General features: G+C 43.9%; 1 protein-coding gene across 5 annotated transcripts in view; it reads right to left on the bottom strand.

The window, feature by feature from the left end:
• Wdfy3 (WD repeat and FYVE domain containing 3) overlaps positions 1 to 24,085 on the bottom strand; it is a 255,135-nt gene that overhangs the window by 194,781 nt on the left and 36,269 nt on the right. For 4 of the 5 annotated variants that reach the window (XM_075942727.1, XM_075942731.1, XM_075942729.1 and 1 more), the window contains exons 1-2: positions 9,120 to 9,138; positions 1,887 to 1,988 (exon numbers count right to left, since the gene is read on the bottom strand). The exons of the other annotated variant lie outside the window; for it this stretch is intronic. The gene's annotated coding sequence lies outside the window, so the exon portion shown is untranslated. Of the gene's footprint in view, positions 1 to 1,886; positions 1,989 to 9,119; positions 9,139 to 24,085 lie in introns of those variants that run through there. 5 annotated transcript variants of the gene reach the window in all.

Here is a 24,085-nt window from a genome sequence, read left to right as displayed (position 1 = left end):
TGATAATAGTTTACATAAGGGACTCAAAAAATTCCACCAGGGAACTCCTACAGTTGATAAATACCTTCAGTAATGTGGCAGGATACAAGCAAGATTAATCAGTAGTCCTCCTATATACAGATGATAAATGGGCTGAGAAAGAAATCAGAGAAACATCACCCTTCACAATAGCCACAAACAACATAAAATATCTTGGGGTACCTCTAATCAAACAAGTGAAAGACCTACAGACAAAATCTTTAAGTCTTTGAAGAAAGAAATTGAAGAGGATATGGATTGAAGAGAAAATGGAAAGATCTCCCATACTCTTGGATAGGTAGGATCAACATAGTAAAAATAGCAATCTTACCAAAAGCAATCTACAGATTCAATGCAATCCCATCAAAATCCCAATACAATTCTTTATAGGCCTCGAAAGAACAATATTCAACTTCATATGGAAAAACAAAAAAACCCAGGATAGCCAAAACAATCCTATACAGACTTCCTATGACTCCATCACTCAGAAGGCTGAGGTTGGGGATTATGGTTTGAGGGTAGCCTGGGCTATACTATAGGATGAGACAGAGAAACAGACACACAGAGAAGGTGGGGCAGAGGACTATAGAAGTTTGAAGCCAGATGGGCTTTAGGAGGTCACTGAATTGAGCATCATCTCAGTATTGCATAGAGACCATCAGAGCCTCAGGGATCTCTTAAACTAAGCACCATGATAAAAATAAGAAAAACTTTGACTCCTAAAGCACTGGGTGGATTTGTGTGTCAACATGACACAAGCTGGAGTCATCAGAGGTGACATCCGAATCAGACCTTGGAAGCTTAACTAAAGACCATTGAGTGGGGCGGATCTTATTTCTAGCAAACAGACTATGCATCAAAGGAAAAAGCACAAGACACGATGCTGGGTCCTCTAACTATTGGGCACAGTTAGCACACAGGGTGACCCAGAGGGGATGATAGAGGTGAGCCCTGCATAAGAAAGGTAGACACAAACAGATCATTAAAGGTTTATGTATGAGCTAACAATAATTTCTAAACATAGTGTGTGGGGTTGGGTGGATGAATTTAATGCTGTTTTGCTGACAAGGGTGGGGTAGAGGTAAGACAAGGGATCATCACCGGGAACTGGCTGTCTTTCAAGGTCAAAGGACAAGATGCAGAGGACTGGGCCGTCCACCTGTGTGGCTGCAAAAGTGCTAGAACCAGAAACTGAACCAGAGAAAGAGCCCACTCTAAGAATTGGTGTTACAGATCAAACGGGACAGATCTGACCCTGGTGAGTTAAATAGAGCGTAAGAAGATGCAATGAAAAGTAAACCTAAGTCTTGAGTTCAGAAAACGAAAGGTGAAGGGTGCCCTAAATCACACATCCAAACCAAATCTGCAGAGGCCTTCAACTCCACTTACAGCAGGGTTGTTTTATATCTTCCTAGTAAGAAAAATTGTAAAACTACTGCTAAAAATCCGAGAAAGTTTTGAGGCATAGTATTTGTCTGTTTTGTTTTGGAATTTAGCATAACCACAGGTTCTAAAACACAGCACCAATACAAAAATATACAGTGAAAGGAAATCCCCGCAAGCTTCATGTCCCCTCCTTACAGCCATTATCACAATTTCTTGAATATCCTTGCATACGACTTATACATCTATAAGCATATAGGTGAACATGCATTGTACATCTGCTTTTAAACAGCCCATTCAAATGTAATTCTTAAGACATTTTATAGTTCCTAAGATATTTTAATCATCAAATGTATAAAGATAGATTAATCAAAATTTAAAAAGCCATTTCTACTCAGAAGCAATCCATCATCACAATTCACTAATAAGTTCAGTGTTAGTAAAGATTAAAGAGAAGCCCACTAATTTGTCTTCCAGGCACTGACCTTTAGGGCGTTCCTTGGACAGCTCGCTCTGGGTGTGTGAGCACAATGGGGCCCATCCCCGATGGCTGGCACTTTACTCGGGACTTGAAATCTGGGCTCCGACTAGAAAGGGGAGGGAGATTCTGAATTAGTTCCTAATTCAGGTTATTTTCCTCCAGAGAGAAAGCCACATCTGCTCACTGCCTCAGGCCTACGGATTCCTCCAGTCCTAAGAGCAGCGAGACACTGTGCTCTGCACACCCTTTACGGCCCGTCAGGAGTGGAGGCCTAGAGCAGTGGGTGGGCATGAGGGTTTCCTTCATAGCCTCTCACGTGCGCCAGGGCTGAGGACCATTGCCACAGACATACAGTATCAGATTTTATAACGATCACTCCTAAAGATCTGATCTTATTACTAAGTAATATTCAAGAACAGGAAGTGCACTTTTCAAATATTCGAGCAAACGCTGGCTTGATCTTCAGAGTGTTCCTAGCAGGAGACACCATGACATAAAAGATTCACTGTAGCAGTCTCTGTCTTCTCAGATTATCTTAACAAACACAACAGCCTGAATGAGCAGAACCCACCCTGGACACGGCTTTCCAGAAGAGGCAGAATCGAACACCGGAAACACCGCTAAATCCTGAATTCCAAAGAGTTACATACACAGCACCAAACACAGTTCTGTGACAAGATTCTTGTAAGGTCCATGATCAAAAGTGAGGTGAACGAATGAAATTCTAAGGCAAATCCACACACAGGCCTGTTTATAGGGATTGTAACCCCCAGGACTTGGGAGGAGTTAAGTCTGTATTGTCCAATATGGCAGCCACCAGCTATGTGTGGCTTAAGCTCACATTAATTCCAATACGTTAAGTAAGAAGTCTGCTTCCATGGTTTCATGGATCACCTGTGAAGTCAGCTAGTGACAACCCATTAGATGAGATCAGGTAGGGCATTTCAGTGATTAAGAGAGTTACACTGGGTAGTGTTAGCTTGGGAATAACTTCATTTCAATCTGTCAATACAATCTAGGAAAATTGCCTATGATTTTTATTCAATGTTCAAAAATTAATTACATTAAACTGTCAGGACAAGGCGCCAATCATCTACCCCAAGCCAACAGGAACCAGGAAAAAACTTGCATTTCAAAGTTACAAACAAAAGTCTATCAGCAGTAGCTTCGTACCCAAGACTACAGCCCCTGACCCCAAGACAAGCAGGAGCAAGACCCTAGAGTTGCCGTTTCCCCACTCTGATGCCGTCACAGTCCTGAGACACAAAGAAAGAAATAACAATGACTCAAGCCAGATAGCTTCATGCATCAACTCCAACATAATCAGTTGTCCCCCTAAGACATCTGGCCTTTCTCTTGTAACCCCAAACTGCTGCTCACGTCAAATGTAATCACAACCAAGGGCAACACACCCGACACAAACAGCAACCTTCCAACAGTAAGACTTAACACTGCAGTCACCACCAGGACCTTGTGCGAGAGACGTCATCACCCAGATAAGCTACTGCTAGGAACAGACAGGCATTCCAGCTGTGGCTTCCACCCTGAAAACATCTGGGCCCTATAACTGAAACAAACATTCAGGCTGTTTCCATGTTTCAGCCGCAGAGTAGCTCTAAGTGACGACGAGGGCTGCCTCGCCTCCACTGTTGGGATGGTGTGTGACCACACCCTCTGAGAGGGACAGTGGCCTCGCACGGACGAGGAGGCCGAGGGAAGGGTAAGCTGCAAGGACTCCTGTGAGGGCTCTGCCTAGTCAACTCCTGCAGTCACCAATGCCCAGAAGCTTCCATACCTGTACCATAGCAGATAGCTCAAGAAATGAACTCTAAGCTGTGGACAAAGAACCTGAGGCCCATGACAATCAGAATAGAAAGTATAGCCTGAGTCTCTACAAACTTGGTTCACTACAGTACATTAAATTAATAATTATGCTAATTTTTTTTGGCTTTTTTGCACAGTTTGCTAGGTTGGTATCTGGGGTGAATATGAAGTCTGAATGTGGCTGGCATTCCCTGTCATGACTCATTACATAAATGCTGTGATCCATGTTATCTCCAGTACCTTCCTTCTACTTAAAGACCAGCTGTAAACACGAGGCATCGTTCACAACAGGGGCTGCAGTGATTGCCACAGGTGCAGGCTCACCAGCAAGCTCACCTGCAAGCCCACCCGTCACAGCTCTTTCCCATTACCCATTACCGGGGCGCGCTAATAAAAGCAACATGGGTAAAGGGTGCTCCTTCAGTCAGGCAATAGTTCTACAAGCCTGAGAACCAGATTCCAGATCCCCAGCACGCACCAAAAGGGTGGGGAGGGTATGATGGGCCACCCATCATCCCAGCACTTTGGGAAGCAGAGATCCCAGGGCCGGTTAGCCACCTAGAGCCAGTAAGCCCTAGATTCAAGGAAGAAACTGAAGAATGGTCAAGGAAGACTTTCAGCATAGCCTCTGGTCTCCAAATACGTACACACATATACATTCCCACACATATGCACCACTTACATGCAAACCTCTTACACACTACACATATACACACACTAAAACGAACTTATAAATTATTATATATTTTATAAATCCAATGAAATAAGTTTTGAAAATCATGAAAACAATGAGCTCCATAAAAGCAAACTAGTCAGAACAGGTACTTCCTTCCTGTTATAGAACCCGTCTACAGGCACTTCCTTCCTGTTTACAGAACCCGTCTGCAGACACTTCCTTCCTGTTTACAGAACCCGTTTGCAGACACTTCCTTCCTGTTTACAGAACCCATCTACAGGCACTTCTTCCTGTTTACAGAACCCATCTACATGCACTTCCTTCTGGGATACAGAACCCATCTATAGGCACTTCCTTCCTGTTTACAGAACCCGTCTACAGGCACTTCCTTCCTGTTTACAGAACCCATCTATAGGCACTTCCTTTCTGTTTACAGAATCCTGACAAAGTTTGCCTGGAGACCAGAGGGCGGCAAAAGACACTAGTTAATCATAGAGACCAGGCAGTAGTGGCACACACATCTCTGTGAAATGATGTAAGCCAGGTTTCACCAAGCTGGGCTTCCTACTTTATTCTAGAATAGTGGAGACGGAGATGAGGCTTTGCTCGTCACTGTCAGAAACAAGAGCTGTTAACAGAAAGCAAAGGGTTCCGGGCTGTGGACCAGGACTAGAAAGAAGAAAAGGCAGTCTACTGTGGGGCTCCTTCTACACTGGGGGCAGTTCTGTGGGGCTCCTTCTACACTGAGGGCAGTTCAAATTGACTGCTTCTACTTAAGATGAAAGAAACAGACATGAGGGGTGGTGGGAAAGAAATGCAAAGACAACTAGAAACCCATCAAACACATCTATGCAGAACTGTCCAACTCGACATGTGACACAGGACACATAATATGAAACTGAGTTATACATTAATAATCATTAAAAGCTCAACACATAGATGTAAAACTAATCTGAAGATGTTTCAATCCGTCCTACTTATCAAACTTCAATAATATATCAAAAGAAGCCTTTAAGACTTTTGCTATTGCCGGGCGGTGGTGGCGCATGCCTTTAATCCCAGCACTTGGGAGGCAGAGGCAGGCGGATCTCTGTGAGTTCGAGACCAGCCTGGTCTACAAGAGCTAGTTCCAGGACAGGCTCCTAAGCCACAGAGAAACCCTGTCTAGAAAAACCAAAAAAAAAAAAAAAAAAAAGACTTTTGCTATTTAAGTAATAGCCTTGAAGATTGCTGCATCTAAATTATTACAGGCAGATAAAAGCATGAGAAAAATTACACGTGGATATTTCAGGAACAGTTTCCTACATTTCATATAATAAACCCATGCCCATACCCTCTATCGAAAACCTTTAATCCCAGCACTCGGCAGGCAGAGATAGATCTCTGTGAGTCTGAGCCAGCCAAGGTTACAGAGTAAGACCTTGTCTCAGAAAACAAACAACAAATGCAAATCACACGAAACTAGAGAGACAATGAGTATTGAAGCGACGTCTGATCCAGGCACATCAACAAAATGAGAGCAAGAGTGGGAAAATGAAAGAATTAAGTTTGTTATGAACAGACTGTTGTCATACACGAGGAAGTGGCTTTGCTACCTGCTCCATCAACAGAAAGTCAGTGGGAACATTATCTCTCTTATGTACTAGATAATTAACAAGATTTTTAAAGAGAAAGAAATACACATCATGTTGGGATACAGTTTTAAGTGTCAACTTGGCACTGGCTAGAATCTCCTGGGGCGTTTCAGCAGGGGTCTAGATGAGGTAGACCTGCAGGCAGTGTTGGGGGGTGGGGGTGTTGTGTAACTGAGGTGGGGAAACTTGGGGTGGCACTATTCCCTAGGAAGAAGATTCTGGTGTGTGCATGGCAGAAAATGAGCCAAGCACTAGCTCACCTGCATTAAAATGCATTGCGCTCTGGCTCTGGAGGGTCACTTCCCCAAAGTGAAATGATCACCTGCCTCAAGGCCCTGTCACTGGGTTTCCTTGTAGTAATGTACTAGCCCCTCAAATTCTAGTTCACACCCTCCCCCTAAAGCTGCTTTTGTGGGGTTATCCTATCAGAGCAACAGAAGACAAGCTTACACATTCTCTTTATGTGTACGCATGAACAAAGCAAGCCTCATGCTGCCCCTTTCTCCCTGCTCATGAAGTAAGTGGCCACTCCAGAACCTTAACTGTCCTTATCTCTTCCCAAACCCCTGAATTCCAGGACCGAGTGAGCTCTCTCTAGATGATAGCAGACTGCACATAATCAGTGCTCAAATACACTCACGATTTCCCTCTCACAACGCCCAGTCTCAGAGGAGCGGCATTCGTCCGTCCGCCCTAGCCATAAACCGAGGAATCACCTTCTTGTCTCCACGTCTCCTTAAGTCTCATCAGCTCTACCAAGTCCATCTCAGCTTCATCTTTTTCCTTTTCTGACACTGCCAAGTCATCTTCTCTTTGGACCACGATGGCCTCTTTCCTGTTTTCCAACTCTCCTCCTGCCTGTCATTTCTTGCTTTTGCAGCAAGGTTCCTCTGGTTAAAGAGAAACTCTAACTGGTACATTTAAACCTGCGGATACCTTGCAGAGCACGAAATAAGTTCCACACTCGTTATCATGACTCAGTCTGATCCCTTCCTCCCTCTCCACTGCATTCCCCTTTCTGGCTGGACATCACCCAGGATCCTGTCAACGCCTCACACACCAACTGTTCACACCACAGGGCCTTCCTGGCACACAGAGAGCTCCATTCTCAGCTTCGCGGTCCCCTCGACCGATGGTGTTTCTGACAGGGCAGGTGCGGCTCTCCCCACGGTCTTCTGCCACCCCATCTTCCTTGGTGTTTCCACAGAATGCACTCATTAATATTGGTAAATACCTATGCACTAGTCTATCTCCCCGCCAGATCATGAGTTCCGAGGAAACAGAGCAGGCCTGTCTCGGCACCAACACTTAGTGCCTAATAAAATGCCTGACATACAAAAAAAGAACCAATATTTTCCGAATGTGAAAAAATTAAGGTTTAAAGGGTTTTAATTTTGTTAATTATTAGCTTTTCTATGCCACAAAGCTCAAAGACTATACTTCTTTCTCTGAAAAGTGCATCAGTGCATTCCAAAAGCAAGCAAAATATTTTAATAAAATCATTCTTTAAAATGTCTAAAACAATTTCTACCTGGACCATTGCTTTTAATATCAAGAAAATGATCCATTGTGGTAAGGTCCCAAAACAAAAGTATAAATTGCTGTCTCTTCTGCGTTGGTTATAAAGCACATGAACCGACTCCTTTACACTCCTTCAGAGTCTAATTACCCTTTCCTTACTTGTGGCTCACACCTAGGGACACGCGTCTAGGGACAGAATGCAGCAGACGTGATGATGTGTGGCTAGCTCAGGAAAAGCAGCTTCCCCTGGCTGGCTGGCATCCACCGTTTGCTCTGGAGGAAGCCAGCTTCCATGCTGTGCAGGCACATAACCAACACTAAGGAGGGTCCACATGAGCAGACAACAGGCTTCCTGAGTCAACATCCATGGGTATGAGCCATCCAAAACAGGAGTTTCCACCCAGGTCACAACTTTAGATAATCTCTTGAGACATCTGAAGCCAGAAGCACTCAGCTAACCCTGTCCTGCAAGCCCAGCCCATCTATTACCTGGGGTAATAGATGTGTGTCTTCCTAAGCTGGCAAGTTTGAATAGCATCATTATGACTACCACACATTTATCCATTTAATAACTACTGGCCTGTGCCTCCTATGCCTTGCTTTCCACTGCTGCATCCTACAGGAATAGGAGGAGCATAAAATGCCACCAGAGAGGGAGAGAAACACTGTTGTGTCCGCACTCTAAAGACCTAGAGATGAAGGCCAGGTCTGCTGGCTCGCACCCAGACCCTCAGTGCTCAGAGGGCCCAGTGAGGCTTGCCCTAAATTTGAGGCCATTCAAGACTACATGGCAAGTACCAGGCCAACCAAGACTCTAATATGACCTTTTCCCAAATAGGCCATAATAATAATAATAATACATAAGTAAAGTGAAATAAACAAATATAAAATCCTTCCTACAATAATGAGGACATAAAGTTCTAGAGGACAGCGGAGGAGAGAAGCTGCGCTGGAGGGGCAGTAGAAGGGAAGGGACAGGTGGCAGGTGGCAGGTGGGTAAGGGGAGCTGCACACTATACTCTGGGGTTTAGCCAAACATGACAGAAATACACAGATTTCAAAGACAGAGTGAAGGCTTACAGTGAAGTAGAGAGGGGGGCTCTCAGGGCACCACTAACGCAGGCAGCTAACCAGAGTGTGGCCAGCACTTCAGATGACAGCCTGCCGCAGCCGGGACAGTGTGCAGAAGCGACACAGCACAGAAAGCATAAACACAGCACTGGCTGTAAGCTAAATGTCAGAGGTTCTCAAGAACTCTAAAAACTCTTGATATGGAAATATTCAGAATGAAAGAAAATATTAATTATTTATAGCATAACTTTTAATTTCCGAAAATCAACAACATATCCTAAATATGCAAATTTTAAGTCACACTGTCCAAAATACAGACTATAAATTCTCTGAACTCAATACAACCCAGTCATGAAGCACCTCCACATCTCTTGACTTCACCTCTGCAAACCTCAGCCACCACTCACATTTATACATTCTAACATCAAGTACCGTTCTTCTTTCCTTCACATGTGAGAAGACCCTTGACTATCTGAATGAGATCTGTGAGAAGCTCAGGAGTCACACTCACCCAGAGTCCAAGTACTGCCACCCGCAGCTCTGCAGGGCTGCAGTAAGTTCCTGTTGGTCAGAGGTCACTCCCCAGCTTGCTATTCCTGGAACTGAGTCCGCTTCAACTGCTCTGCACCAACAATTCAATTAAAATGCAGTTACCATACAAGCTCAGCCTACACTGTAGCATGCCAGTAGTGTGTACACACACAGGTGCACACCTTCCAAAATACTTCACTGATACCGTTCACTCCAGAACAATGCGGAAGAGAAAAGGAACACAGACACAGACGAAGCGAGCAAACCAGGAAGGGCACGAAGCGATGTTTCAAGATTTCTCAATGTTATCAGGGGAAAGTAATTTAAATTAGAATTATGGGAGCCGCCTATTTTATTCATAGGTTGGAATAAATAAATTCAAAATTAAAAAAATAATTATAGTTTCTGAGAGACTCGTAATTGATCACATTGTTTTTGCTACAAAATATTTAATTCTCCCTTGGCTGGGGGTTGGAGAGGTGGCGCAGTGGTTAAGAGCACTTGTTGCTCCTGCAGAGGACCACCGTTTGAATCCCAGCACCTGCCTGATGGAAGCCAACCATCTGGAAGTCCAGGTCCAAGGACTGGATGCCGTACTCTGGCTTCCACAGGTACAGATGCACATGGCGCACACACATGCATGCAGACACAACACTCATAGACATAAAATGAGAGGACGATATAGAATAGAAAAATGTTCAACTCCCTAGACCTGTGGGTTGCGATATCCTGCATAGCTGATATTTATCACTCACAGAAGTAGCAAAATTATATTTCTGAAGTAGGAACAAAATGATTTTATGATTGGGGTCACCACATTAAAGGCCCACACTGCTAGGTAGGGTGAGAACTACTGCCCCAGACTATGGTAAAAGTATGGTATAATTATTGGTCCTTCATCCCTTTCTTCCTCTGCACTGAACTCGGGGCCTCACACAAGCTAGACAAGTGCTCTGTTGCTGAGGCTATGGTCCCAGCCCCCAAATATTCACTTACAACAAAGTGTAGCAAGGATGCAGACGTACTTTGGAATGTTTGATACAAATAAAAGCGCACCAGTACAATGGGAGAGTGGCAGCTGGTCATTCCTAATCTCCTAAACCCTGCTGCCAACGGAATACATAAAAACAATTCGTTCTTGATCAGATAAAGAGTTAAACACATGCTGGGTGGTGTGGCGCACGCCTTTAATCCTAGTACTCGGAGGCAGAGGCAGGCGGATTTCTGTGAGTTTGAGGCCAGTCTGATCTACTGAGTGAGTTCCAGAACAGGCTCCAAAGTTACACAGAGAGAAACCTTGACTGGAAAAATCTAGATAGATAGATAGATAGATAGATAGATAGATAGATAGATAGATAGATAGATAGATAGATATAGATACATAGAGACATAGATAGATAGAGATACTAGTATCTCTCATTCCTATACTCTTTCTGTAATCAAGTATATTAGTTTCTACAGAAAGCATAGCATCAAATGTGTAACCAAACATTTGCTGGGCTAGGCATTAATTTTCCTCAAAGGACACCCATCAGAATTTGTAATGAATGTGATACTTGGAGTTCTTTCTGAAGTATCACAAAATAAATGAAACTAGTAAAGGCAAAACTTAAACTAGACCTGTGGCACATGCCTGCAACCCCAAGCAGTCAGGAGGGGGCTCAAGGTGCCTGAAGGAAGGGATTTAATAATATATTAGGGGTGCATGTATGTGTGTGTGCATGTGTGTGTGTCTGTGTCGCTATGTGTGTATGTGTACGCATGCATGCGTGTCTGTGTTGCTAAGTGTGTGTGTATCTCTGCATATATGTGTATAAGTATGAATGTGTCTGTGTGTGTGCCTATGTGTATGTGGTCCCAGGGAATCAAACCTAGCCCTCACATGTGCTAGGCAAGCTCTCCCACTGAAGTATATCTGAAACCTTAGAAACAGAAATGCTTTTTAAAGTACATATTAAAAGCAATAGCCAGTGTCTGGAGAGCTGGCCCAGTGAATCCAAGCCCATGAACCCAGATCAAAAGCCAGATGACGTCAGGAGTGCCTGTAATCCCGTAATCCCATCTCATCTTCCATGGCCAGATGAGAGGTATGGGCCAGAGAAGCCATAAAACCCATGGACCTCTGCACCAGCATCTACGGCAGAAAAACAATGAGCGTGGGAACAGACAACTGAGGTGCCTACATCCATTCACACAAATCAACATATACACACAAAGTAAAGCAAGTTAAATACAACAAAACAATGAAACACTGGCATAATGACGGGCACGCACACACCAGCAACACAGCACATGAAGCCCAGGAGAAACACTTCACATGTAAAGCCAACTGATTTTCAGCAGGGAAACTATGACCGTTCAACAGGAAAAGGACGATTGTAGCGGATTTCTAATTGGTCTTAATAGTGAAAACCCAGAGTCAGATACTAAGGGGTGAACGCTGCCAGCCACTAGTTCTTACCTGTACGAAATCCTCAGACCGAAGGGGGTATCCTGTCCCTACAAGTCCTCAGACTGAATGGCCTGAGCTGCTCCCTCTCTAAACCCAGCCATATCCCTTCCAGTCTCCACCTCCCTAGTGCTGGGATGATTAAAGGCCTGAGACTCCCAAGTACTGGGACTAAAGGTAAGAGCCACCACACCATTAACCTGGCTCTGTTTCTCTTTCAGACTGGATCAATCTAGTATAGTCCAAGATGGCCTTGAATACACAGAGATCCTTTTGTCCCTGCCTTCTGAGTGCTGGGATTAAAGGTGTGCGCCACCACTGCCTGGCCTGTGGTTAACTAGTAATTAGCTCTGCAATCTTCCCTTCAGGCAAGCTTTATTTGTTAGATCACAAACAAAATATCTATCTAAATTAAAAACAAAAACTTACTCTGAAAAAATGGGAATAACCACATAGAAGTTAGCATCAATATACTACAGTTGAAAGCATAAAACTCAGGGCTGGAGAGATGGCTCAGCGGTTAAGAGCATTGCTTGTTCTTCCAAAGGTCCTGAGTTCAAATCCCAGCAACCACATGGTGACTCACAACCATCTGTCATGAGGTCTGGTGCCCTCTTCTGGCCTGCAGACAGAATATTGTATACATGATAAATAAATAAATAAATATTAAAAAAAAAAAAGAAAGCATAAAACTCAATGATCTTGAACTTGGCAATATTTTGTTTTAAATGTCACCTAAACAACAAGCAAACCAAGCAAATACTAGAAACACAGGTCCACAGGTCTTCAGAAAAATTCAGTATTTCAGTGTACCACAGAGCCAACAAAGCAAAAAGGTAGAACATAGGAAACCTTTGGAACTGATATATTTCATTAGGGTTTAATATTCAGCACCCACAGAGATGTTTTATAACCCACCAACAAGAACGTAACACAATCCTGAAACAGCCAAAGAATTGAACACATAAATTATTTGCTTGTTTACTTATTACTAACCAGGACACTGTGGAATGGAACGCTCATGTGTCATTGTAACATGTAACACAGAAAGCACTTTCATTGGCCCTGCAAAGGCTGGTCACCGTATGACCCAGCAAATTCTTAAAAGCACTGGACACAGACAGGCAGAGTCTGAGATCCCCAGTAGTGCCGTTCACAATGGTGAAAAGTAGACATAACTCAACTGTTTATCAAAGGAACAAAAGGGGACATATACTCATGATAAAGTATTGTTCTGTCCTAAAAAAATTGAAGTTCAGTACCTGCAGTAACGTAGATGACCTTGAAAACATTCTATGTGAAAAAGCCATATATGAAGAGGAAAATCTTTTAAGATCACACGTGAAATGTGTGAGACAGGCAGACACAGAACAAAAGGCAGAGGTTATCAGAGACTGTAAGTGAGGAGCGGGAAATCACTGCCCAATCAGCAAAGAGTCTATCTGAGACAAAGAAAAGTTCTGGAAATAGAAGTGATGATTACAGAACATTTTGAATGCATAAAGTATCAATGAATCACAGTTAAATATAATTAAATGGCACTTTTAGATGATACAGATTTTATCACTATAAAAATACATTTATTACAATACTAATCACAAAATTTGAACAAATATAATGCCTGTCACAACAAAATTCCAAATCAATATTAACTGATAAAGTTCAAAGTAAATACTGACATTAAAATAAAGCACCCAACTCTGGCAATGTTAAAGGAACCCCCATGAGACCCGAGAAGTCTGCCTGATAGCATGAACCTCCAAACCGTGAGGGAACTCAGACACTGCATACAAACAAGAGCAAGGTTCAGTGAAGGCCTGATCTCCAGCCATCTGTTTTTACTTCATTTCTGTTCCACACCTCACACACTCTCTTTATATTAGCTTTAAACTAGGATCCCCAAGAGAAAGTTTGTTCGCTCAGATATTTAACAATGAGAAGTGTACAAGAAAGGAAAAACACCCAAACCTGCACGACCTGTGGGTAGTAGAAACAGTAAGCGTGCAAACCTCAGTTAAGGGGCACTAGAATAAAGAAGGCTTGGTTGTACAAAACACACACCCAAGTTCCATGATTCTGGCAAGCACTGCAGAATCAATTACCCTCTGTGCTGTTTGCTCCGCACGAAGGCTGGTGCTCCTGTTTCATAATCCACTAATCCTGAAATTACAGCTGATGTTCTTCACCATAAGACTAGAGTCCTGCCACACATCTAAGGGCAACTGCTCATTATAAAAAGTTCTGGTTTGATTATCAGTCTGGCTAGCTATAAGAAAACCATCTGTTTTGTGGGCAGCCTGTAATTTCAGAGAAGGAATAAATAACATCATAAACTAAAATGAGAAAAACACAAAGACAACAGGCCAAGAAATGAAGGGGAAAGGTAATGCGAGTCCCCAGTGGGCAGCTGACAAGAGGTGGCTACAGGAAGAACAGACACGAACCCATGCAGCTGCACCTCCATGATTACTCCACCTTGCTTGCCCACTTCCTGTCCGGCGTTCTGTGCCGTCACGAGGGCCAGCATGCTCTTCTCGGTGAGCAAGAACCAGCTGTGCTCCTTACTTGTACAAATGATTTATCTATCGGCATGAGTGAATCACTAACAGCTTCTTTCGCTACACCCAAGGATGCCAGGGTCGCAGCGTAGGATGGCAGCAAGCAATCTGCTTCTTAAGCAGGAGGGGAGAGCTGCTCTACAAATAGAATGCAGACCTTGCCCAGCATTCAGTGTATCCAGAACATGTTGCAAATGGACCATTCACACGCATGTTGTTCTAGCCGCACAGCTAAGGAACATTATCAGCCTAGAAGTCCATCACTGAAAAATGGACACTGAAAAAACGGTCTATAGATACAATGGTATTTTACTCAAATGAAAAATATTATGAAATTTGTATATAAATGCATAGAAATAGAAAAATTATATTGTTACTCTCTTCTATGTGACTCCTAGCTTCAAAACTCTAATGTCATGTGTTTGATTCTGAGTACCTATGGAAGCCAGAAACTAGAAAAAGATCACTGCAGGAGAGATGCGTTGAGGAAGGGGCCAGGAGAACAGAGGTGACATAAAAGTGAGAAGGATGGAGCTGAGGACAGCAGGGGAGAAGGGGGAGAGGAGAGCGCTGAGGAGAAGGGGAAGAGCCAACTAAAATAAGGGAAGTATAAAATGTATGCAAACTACTGTCTTGTAATCAAATTTTAAAAATGTACTCTGGACATGATGATTCCTACCTCAAACCCAGCACTCGGGATGCAAAGGCAGAAGGATCTCTATGAGTTCAAGGCCAGTCTAGCCTACATAGGGACCTTCAGTCTGTCAGAGCTACATAGTGAGACCTTGTGCCAAACAAGACCCCCAACAAACAAAAACACAGCTTTATGATGATAATTAAAAGATGAGTTTGAGAAGAGATACCTTACATGGCTAAAAAAAAGTTCCCAGAAGCCATGGGTTATGTGATAAACGTTCCAGAGACAGGTGTGGGGTACCTCCTTAGGAGTTAGACCTGAGCTGGAAGACCCCTCCCTGCCACATGGCTGCCACTGTCCCAGAAACTACTGCAGACTGCCTGAGGTAGTGAATGGATCGGAGAAACATCCATTAGCCCAGCTGTGACTCCCACATCAGCTGTGAGACAAACCTGACAGGCAAGATAAGCCCACTGGTGCAATATTGGCACTAGCACCACGTGAAGAACCAGTGGCTATCTGAACGGATCCGAGACCCACTCCACAGAAGGGAATTCACACATGTGCGTAAACCTGGTCAAAACCCATGGCACTGATACCAAATACTGTGCTTTAGTAAATTGCCAGTGTCAAGCTGCCTTCTAAGTATTTATGTTTCTATCCATTGATGTCAGCAACTCTCAGGCTTAATCAGAGAAGGTTCCCTTTCCAGTGTAGGGTGGCGAATACAGACACTCATGGATGAGAATAAAGGATGAAAGTGTGCTCAGCCCTAAACCAGACAGTCCCACTACGGCTCAGGAAACACTGCGTAAGACGAGCCATAAAGACTCTAAGAGCCAGAAGACAGGGAGAAGGGTTCTGAGAGGTCATGTCCTAGGCACGACACAGCTGCTGCAATCGGATATTCATAGCAGATGTGGATGCTTGCACTGGATCTGCCCGGACAGGATGGCCTGGATGGAGGAGGGCCTCACGGGCCCTTAGCACTCACTGCTGGACCAGTTACCATTGGCTATTGACAGAGCCACTGACGACACCACCAGGCTTCAAGACTACGAGAGAAATAGTCTCGGGGGCTGGAGAGATGGCTCAGCGGTTAAGAACATTGCCTGCTCTTCCAAAGGTCCTGAGTTCAATTCCCAGCAACCACATGGTGGCTCACAACCATCTGTAATGAGGTCTAGTGCCCTCTTCTGGACTGTAGGCATACACACAGACAGAATATTGTATACATAATGAATAAATAAATATTAAAAAAATAGTCTCAACTCAATGGCTGCAGATGGCCCCAGTTAAATCACACTTCTCTCTCTCTCTCTCTCTCTCTCTCTCTCTCTCTCTCTCTCACACACACACACACACACACACACACACCCTGTGTCATGGCGTGACAGGGACAGGAAGTAAGAGGGTGTGAGGAAAGAAAAGTCAGAATATGCTGTACACATATTTGAGATTATCAAATAACAAAATCAATCAATAACAAAAAGGGGAAAACAGAGCTCTTGTGATGTCTAATCATTCTTACAAATTAATCAGATTCTTGACAAGCTAAAACTAATATTCGGAGTTAAAATAACTCTGATGAGAGCTGGCCAGCTACGTGACTGCAGTCTAGAAATGATAGACTACAGAAATTCCTTTGCGCAAGCTGCAAGTTTTGAGAATTCTATCGTGCTGCATTTGGATTCTGGCTGCCAAGCATCTTCTTATGACTCGCTTGATAAACAATACTGGCAGTTCTACTTTAAAAATATTGATCCAGTTATTGACCAAAACCAAAAAACAAAAAGTGTCATATCTTTGCATGGCTATAAGGACTGGCCTAACTGCAGTGGCGAGGGAATAAAGAAAGAACAGAAAACAGGCGGGCACATGTACGGAGAAGCTGGGATCCAGCTCAGCACCCTGGAAGCAGTATTTATTATAGACAACTGAATAAGGAGGCAGGGCTATTCCATCCAGATTAATAAGGAGGCAGGTTAGCTAGTCTAGGTAGATACAGTCTCCTTTCTGACCATGAACATCTGCGGAGAGAAAGCCTTGGACGACATTTTCTACAGACCTTGTCAACATCCACAATGGACCCAAGGAAGGCTCTGCCGTCCCTGAGCTTCCCCAGGGGAAGGCTTTGCCACTGCCACAGGGCTGAGTCACTGGAGTCCTTGGCTTGGCTGTGCCCATATCAACAGCACACAATCGCTCAGAACCTCATTCCCCTCCTACATGCCAATAAATTCCACTTTCCTTGACTGAAATTAGACATACAATCTTCTTTATTTGGAGCTTTTATTGACACAAGCTCTCTCTGTATATCTGGCTGTCATGAACTCACTATGGAGACCAGGCTGGCCTCAAACTCACAAAGATGATCTGGTCCCTACCTCCCAACTGTGTGTAGCACCATGCCCAGTCAAAGTCATGTGGTTTTAATGCACTAAGCAAACAAGTCATCTGAGTTACTGCGCTGATACCTGTCATCTCTGCTCTATAAACTGTAGACTTGTTCCGATGACAGAGTTATGGACACCGAGAAAGGAGGTGAGGGAAGAAGGTGAGAGCTATACTAAGAACACTGAGAAAGGCCGAGACCCAGGGGACCAGCCAACCAAGGCTATCGGGAGCTCCAAGTCCCCCTTTCAGAGTAGCTCAGAGCTGGGGTCAAAGCCATGTGGATGGACAGTCTTCAAAGACAGGATGGTATCTGAAGCTACAGAACGATAAAGTCTGTTTGAAAATGACTGGGGAGAAGTCTAGAGTTGGTTTATTCTGTACCTGAAATAACATTTGTTTAGGGTCCAGCATTAACATGTGTTAATAGCATCCCGACAACACTGAGAGTTATCCCTGTGTCTCCAGAAAATAACCACTTCATTTCTTCCTTGTTTACGTATCAGTTACATTTAAATTTATTATGTTTCCTACTATCTAAGCAGTTAGAGCAATAACAGAGTCACTAGCAGATAGGACTACACAGAAATTTTAAATCTGAGTGGCAAAATCTACTATACGCAATGTCAAAAACCAAATAAGAAAACACCGACAATGTATATTACAGCTTGGCTCTACTGAGATATAATAGGTTGAACAGCTGAAACACGGAAAACTTGAGAAAATGGAGTAATATTAAGAGTAAAAATGTTGATACTAGTGGGGAACATGTTCTCTCTATGGAAAGGGTCAAGTGAAGGTACCAGTGTGAATCTGTATTCCAAAATATGGCTGGCCCGACCCACCTGCAGTCGTACGCAGGAGTTCCAGGTCATTCTTGGCCACATGGTAAGTGAGGTTGCAGAAGACACTGTCTCAAATGAACAAACAACCACCAAACATTACTGTTCATACACTTATCTATGTAAAAGGAGCATACAGACATACAGATGATACATACATATACATGTGTGTTTTTATGTATAAAGATAGACATATTTACTGGCTCAGTTCCCTAATGGAGCCTAGAAACAAAGCACCCACCACTGGCATACATGCCAAGTGTCTGCATCTTGGTTTCTTCTTGTGAAGAGGAACCACAGTCACTCAGGGCAAGGACCAACTCCAAGCAGTGATCACTACAAGCACACGGTGAGCCTTCCTATAAAGGGTGAAAATAATGACGCGCTCATTTAAAAAAAATGTTGGGAAATAAAAGGACATAAGAATACAGTGAGACATGAGGCGGTCTGAGAACCAAAATGCTGATAAAATCATTAATCGTGGAGAAGGTGGAGGAAACTAGGATTTCAAACCAATTATAAATAGAATAATTCCAACAAGCATCACCAACACATGTTACACAAAGGAGATGAAATGTTATGAGGAACTAACTGCCAGGCAGTGATGGCGCACGCCTTTAACCGCAGCACTTGGGAGGCAGAGGCAGGTAGATCTCTGAGTTCTAGGCCAGCCTGGTCTACAAAGCGAGTTCTAGGACAGCTAAGGCCATTACACAGAGAAACCCTGTCTCAAAAAAAGAAAAAAAAAAGGCATGTTCCTTATGTAATATTTTACCAAGGACACGTACTCAAAATCACAGCAGGCAGAAGGCACAGCCACAGTAAAACAAAGGGAAAGGTAGGATACGTACACACCCTGAAGATGTTCATGTAACAAAAGGCAAAGAAATTGTACACAACTATTCTAGAGCAAGAGATGCTAAGGACTTGATCCTCCACGATGTTCTGCCCAAGCAATGGAACCAACCAAGCATGGGATGAACCCTCTGAAACCATGAGCCAACATACCCTTCCTCCTTAAGTTCTTTCTCAGAGTGTTCATCATAGCTACGCAAAGGCAACTTCATACAACATCTAGACCAACACAGACCACAGAAGAGCTCATACTGGGGGCCAGCCAAGTGCTGCACCGAGCATCCGTACTGCTGTAGAGCAGAAGGAGGATGGTAGACTGAAGGAACGTAACGGAGCTCAGTGCACAGAGGTGCAGTTGCTAGCATACGAGATCTACATGGAGGGATTCGTGGCAGAAGGGCTATCATAAAGAGATGGAAACTTAAATGTTGTGTGTGTTTACATGTACACAGAAGCGATCATATGTGTAAATAAGTAATAAATCTCACACCAGAGAAGGGCAATGACAGGCAAATCGAGATACAAAATTCATGGTGCTCGCTATAGAATATTTTGCAACTTTTCTATAAGAAGTTTGAAATTATTTCTGACAGCCTCAGAAACTGAGATCTGCTCATCTCTATTTCCCACAGTTTCAGGGCAGCAGCAACCAATCAAGCTAGAAAGTTGACAGTTGACCTGGATGACACAATGTTCTCACTTTCCCTCCCTCCCTTCAAGTCCCACATGCAGAACAGCACCCTCGGGTAATGCTACCCACTGTCCCCACTCTTTTCTCCGTGACCAGGTGGTCCAGGATCTGAGGACTGGGCATCTCATCTGAAGGATTTTTGTCCCCTACTCGCTGTGGCCTTGAGTTACCTGCATGCTGCTACGGAGTCCCCGTCCCATTTTACCCCATGGTCACATCTGACCACGATCCTCTCTAGATTGCTTAACAGGTCGTGACCTAGGCAGGAAAGAACTTACTTCATGAATTTAAAAGTCACAACACTGACAAAAAACATTACAGAGATATTTTTAGGTCTTTCTTCCTCCTTTTGGATCTTGAGAAATATGCAAAAATTACTACCCAGGGACTTTTGTAATTCCCCAAAAGTATTGTCCAATGAGTACTGCAGAGAGAGAGAGAGAGAGAGAGAGAGAGAGAGAGAGAGAGAGAGAGAGAGAGAGAGAGAGAGAGAGTTGTATATATGCGGGTCAAGGACAACTTGCAGAAGTTGGTCCCTTCCCCTTCCTTCTACTATGTGGGTTTTGGGGATTGAACTCAGTTTGTCATGCTTGGTGGCAATGGCCTTTACCTGCTGAGCCATCTTACTTACTGGCCCTCTGGGAACCACTCTTATGGCAACTATTGTGAATCAAGCCAATCAGTGCTTCCTTCACACATGACATGGGATAGAACTCTGGGAAACGATAGAAAGAGAACACAGAACAGAAAGGAAGGAGAATGGAGAGGGGCAGATATGCAATGGACGGAAGGAAAAGGAGACAATGGAGATGAAGAACAAGAGGGAAGTATGTTTTGTCTACTTAAGAGTTAACTAGTCTTTCAGCTATTCCTAACAAGAGCCAACTGGACACAATCAGGGAAAGCTAGTATTTACATGAAACTGAATATCACCGCTGGCTTGGAATCCACCATGCAGTACAGGCTAGCCTAGGCTCACACATGTAGTACAGGCTAGCCTAGACTCACAAGCCCCCTTGTGTCAGCCTCACAGGAATGCTGGGATTAGAGACATGCTCCATCATGGCTGACTTGGGAAAGCCACTTCCACCTGAGAAGAACACGGGACAGCCCTATCAACATGTTCTGCAAGAACTGAAATTGCTGGGGCACGAGCACAGAGCTGTTCCTACCAGTTTCATCTTATGGTTTTGTAGTTTCCCAGTTCACGGAACCAGCTACAACCACATATAAACAAAGCTACATCCACATAAACGTACGCCTGTTGTGTCCTGAAAGGAACCAACCACAACTACATATGAATAAAGCTACATACACATAAACCTACGCTTATGGTATCCTGGAGTTGACACACACAATGGGATGGGTGATCTTCTCCAGTTCATACAGCAGAACAGGGGTGGATCTTTTCCAGTTCACACAACAGGACCAGGTGGATTCTCTCCAGTTCACACAACAGGACCAGGTGGATATTCTCCAGTTCACAGAACAGGATGTGGATCCAGTTCACACAAGTAGAAGCTAATGAGCTGAATGGAAGGATGAAGATGCTATAACCAGAGGTGTGACCTCTCTCCAGAGTAATTCTGCCTTTGATGAGTATAAGAAAATAGGTGTCTTTCAACGTGTAACTTAAACGTTATATGACCACACAACAGAGAGAAAGAGAGAGAGAGGATCAAAGATCCATTCAGTTCCAATTCAGCTCTTGCTTGGATTTCTATAGGTCTGAGCATGTAAATATGCGTCTGATTTAAAACAAGAACAAAACTCGGGAATTTTATATGCAGCCAAATTGTTAAATTTGCTCTTCATTCAGACTTTTCAAAGCCAGCACAAAGTGGATGTGTTTAACTAGCTTCCACTTAGCTAGGAGGCTGGTGAGTGTACCTCTTTGATCTTCTGGGGTGAGGAAGTTCAAAACGAGTCGCTCAGAGTATACCACTGTGGCCTTGTAACCAAGTCTAGAAGCACTTGAAGCACAGTCAGTACACTACTTCTGGTGTGGGAGGTCCTTCTGTTTGTGTGTTGCTTTCATTGGTTAATGAATAAAGAAACTGCTTTGAGCCTGATAGGGCAAAACTTAGTTAGGTGGAGAAGTCAGAACTGAATTCTGGGAGGAAGAAAGCAGAGTCAGGAGAAAGACATCATGGAGCCACCAGATCAGACATGCCGAATCTTTTCTGGTAGGCCATGAACTCGTGGTGATATCCAGATGAATATAAATGGATTAAATCAAGATGTGAGAGTTAGCCAATAAGAGGCTAGAACTAATGGGCCAAGCAGTGATTTAATTAATACAATTTCTGTGTGGTTATTTCGGGGCTAAGCTAGCCGGGCAGCCGGGACAACACACTTCTCCATGCTGTTATTCTTTCTACTGACTCCTGATTGATGGATTGAGATAGGCTCCCCTCTGTAGCCCAGGCTGGCCTGGAACTCATTATGTAGTTGTCTCAGTCACTGTTCTGTTGCTATGAGGAGACATTATGACCAAGGCAACTCTTATAAAAGAAAGCATTTAACTGGGAGCATGCTTACAACTTTAAAGGTTTAGTCCATCATCATCATGGTGGGGATGGGGCAGCATGGCGGGACAGATGGCACTGGAGTCGTAGCTGGTCCACATCCTGATCCACGGGCCTCCCCTACAGACACACTTCCTCCAGCATGGTCACGCCAACTGCAGTAACACCATATCTCCTAATCCTTCTCATGTAATGCCACTCCCTGATGACTAAGTATTCAAAAATATATGAGCCTAGGGGAGCCATTCTTATTCAAACAACTGTAGTAGATCAGGCTGGGCTTGAACTTATAGCAATCCTCCTGCCTCAACTTCTTGAATTCTATGAGTACAGGTGTGATCCCCCATGTCTGATTAAACAGAGGAAAAATAAAATTCATGTGTAGACAGTGTTCCCTCTGTACTAGAAGGAACCAGGCGTCATCACAAAGAATGGAAACCACCTGTCTAGGCAAGTGCTGCTACCCTGCCCGTGTCTTAAGTCACATCACTCCCCAGTTACCTACCCGAGAAGCAAGCTGTCCTGCCTCATCGAATTCTCCCAACTTAACACTCTGCTCAGTTCACCATGTAGATGCTCTGCTCTCACTATTTTTTTGACCCTTTATTTCCTTTCGAAATATCCCCTTATTTCCTGTACCATGTAACATGCCGTGACTTCGATATCAATCGCCCCCACAGGCACATGTGTGACAGGCCAAGTCTCCAGCTAGTGCCACTACTGAAAGGGGGATGAAATATTGGAGGAGGGGAGGCCTGGCTGGGGGAAGGTCACCATGGGCATGCCTTAGGGGGACACCTGCTTTCCCTTTGCTCTCTGCTTGCTGGCAAAACCTGCTCCACTATGCCTTCTGCCATGATGTCCCTTCAGCAGAGCCCAGGACAGCAGAGCAGCTGCTCCTGGATGAAAACCTTAGTGGCAAAGTCAGCCGGTCCTTAAAGTTGCTCTCCTTGCCTGTGTCACAGCAATGGAAACCAACTGGGTTGACATGTCTGTATTCTCACCTGGCTCAGCCACTACCGGAGGAAGACAGAGCTGGAATTCTGTCTCCTTACAAGGAAAAGACAGTTAAATATTTAGTAAAGTTCTTCCTGAGTCGTGAACTAAAGCAGATTCTTCACAGCTGGGTCTAAGCATCAAAAATTAAAATTCCACTTGGGTAAGGCAATGGCCCTTAACCCTGTGAGCCAGGCATTATAACCCTACTATCAAACTGCAAGCACTGTGACAAACTTATTTTGTTTTTACAAAAAATGTTTAAAAATAAAACAAATTTCCTCTAAGCAAGATCAAAAAGAATGCATTGAGACTATAAATAAGTCACATAAGCAGTCCAACGTTAACATTCCACCCCAAGAGATCAAAGGAATTATTATGTGCTCTCTCAATCTCTCTCCCTCTCTCTCTCTCCCTCTCTCTCTCCCTCTCTCTCTCTCCCTCTCTCTCTCTCCCTCTCTCTCTCTCTCCTCCCCCCCACCCCCCGTGTTGTGTATTTAACTATCTGCTCTGCTTTCTTCAGTGGATTTCTGGAAGAAGATGTTACTTTCTAGCATGTGCCGTTTGTTTCTCTCAGGCCATCATTACTCAGAGATATGGGTCCACGGTTCATACCCACATTTTGTTTCCTAGGCATCCACAAGTATTCAGTATAGGACTGTATTCTCAGGAAAGGGATTTCATACTTATTTGACCATTTAGCTTGACCCAAGTAGCTGCTATATTTCAGGTCCACATTTACCCACCGTCTTTCACAAGTGACCTCTTTAATCCTAACTATAATCAGGCGATGTAGACATCATCTATCCTGTTTCTACTAATTTTCATGTGTAGCCCCGGCTATGAAGTCTCCTTTAGTTTACAAACCAGAAGCACTTTACTAATTTACTAAGTTGAGAATGAAGATGAGCAGCCACACCAGCGGCCAGAGGAGCAGAGTTAGGATAGTCGGCTGGCTGCAGTCTCTGCTCCTTCCCCCAAACTAGCTACAAAGGA

The sequence above is a fragment of the Microtus pennsylvanicus genome, chromosome 12, assembly GCF_037038515.1.
Source record: "Microtus pennsylvanicus isolate mMicPen1 chromosome 12, mMicPen1.hap1, whole genome shotgun sequence".
Lineage (NCBI taxonomy): Eukaryota > Metazoa > Chordata > Mammalia > Rodentia > Cricetidae > Microtus > Microtus pennsylvanicus.
This window is presented reverse-complemented; position numbering and strand designations above follow the sequence as displayed.